This window comes from Priapulus caudatus, unplaced genomic scaffold (assembly GCF_000485595.1).
Source record: "Priapulus caudatus unplaced genomic scaffold, Priapulus_caudatus-5.0.1 Scaffold586, whole genome shotgun sequence".
Classification (NCBI taxonomy): domain Eukaryota; kingdom Metazoa; phylum Priapulida; class Priapulimorpha; order Priapulimorphida; family Priapulidae; genus Priapulus; species Priapulus caudatus.
In genome coordinates, this window is record NW_014577647.1 from 122,952 (window position 1) to 124,059 (window position 1,108).

A 1,108-nucleotide genomic window follows, 5' to 3' on the forward strand; every position below is an offset into this window, starting at 1 on the left:
CGTGTGACGCGGCGTTCGCGGGCGATCGGCGGTATTCTTTACACTCCGTGTGACTCGGCGGTATTCTTTACACTCCGTGTGACGCGGCGTTCGCGGGCGATCGGCGGTATTCTTTACACACCGTGTGACGCGGCGTTCGCGGGCGATTCGATGCCGTGTCGTCGCGGCATCGACGATCCGTTTGACGTTCGACCAACGAACAGGGTTAAAGTCGAGAGTAAACGACGATGGTGATTGTAAACATTTGTAAATAAACTCAAATTTTATTATTGTATGTGCCAAATATCTTGTGATACAATTGCATTTTTCTTGATTACCTGTTGATATCTATACCTTGGCTTGCCATAGAAACATTTTGGTAAGGCAACCTACAGGATTATCTTATATATTTTACTGATTGAATGAATTCATGCTGCATCAGCATTACTCTAGGTTCTTGGAAGGCCAACAATCTGGTTAATTACAATCTGGGTAGGTGCAGAAATGGTAAACGGGTTGGTCAGCAGCAATCAGTGAGGGAAAGTATATGCAGCACTAGACGCCCATTTTAGTGCTTTAGACCAGTGCTATTCAACCTTTTTTGAACTTGTTCACCCCTAGCGACTCGACTTCTGAAGTCATTCACCCCACTATCCCATTATCCATTTTTTTTATTACTTTTGAAACTGCAATGCTTAACTAAGTCCTAACCCAGTACTGTCCTAACCTAACCTAACCGTACAAACTAATGTGACGGCTGTTGTTGTATGCTGTCCGCGATTTTGTCAAATCTGGGCTCGAGTTCTGATAGCGTCCCTCTCATGAGCGTGTCCACGTCTTCAATTGAGGCTCGCTGCTTGGTCTTGATGCCCGCCAGGGCTGAAAATTTCTTTTTGCAAAGGTAGGAGCTGGGCATTGCTACGAGGGCGCTTACAGCTTCTTCAGCGATTTGCTGGTACTCGGGGATGCGTAGCAGTGATATCCAGAAGTCACTGTATGTCTCAAAAGTTCTGAAGTTAACCTTCTGGACGAGGTCGGTCTGCAGTTTGCACAATCTTTCGTCTTCGTCAGCCACAAAAGGATTGATTATCCACTGCTTTTTGGCAATTCTCTGTCATTGCAAAGTTTA

At 45.5% G+C, this 1,108-nt stretch overlaps 1 protein-coding gene across 1 annotated transcript in view; it reads left to right on the top strand.

The window, feature by feature from the left end:
• The window catches only part of LOC106811884 (ubiquitin carboxyl-terminal hydrolase calypso-like), a gene marked incomplete at its 5' end in the record, with an annotated part of 11,889 nt that overhangs the window by 8,236 nt on the left and 2,545 nt on the right, over window positions 1-1,108 (top strand).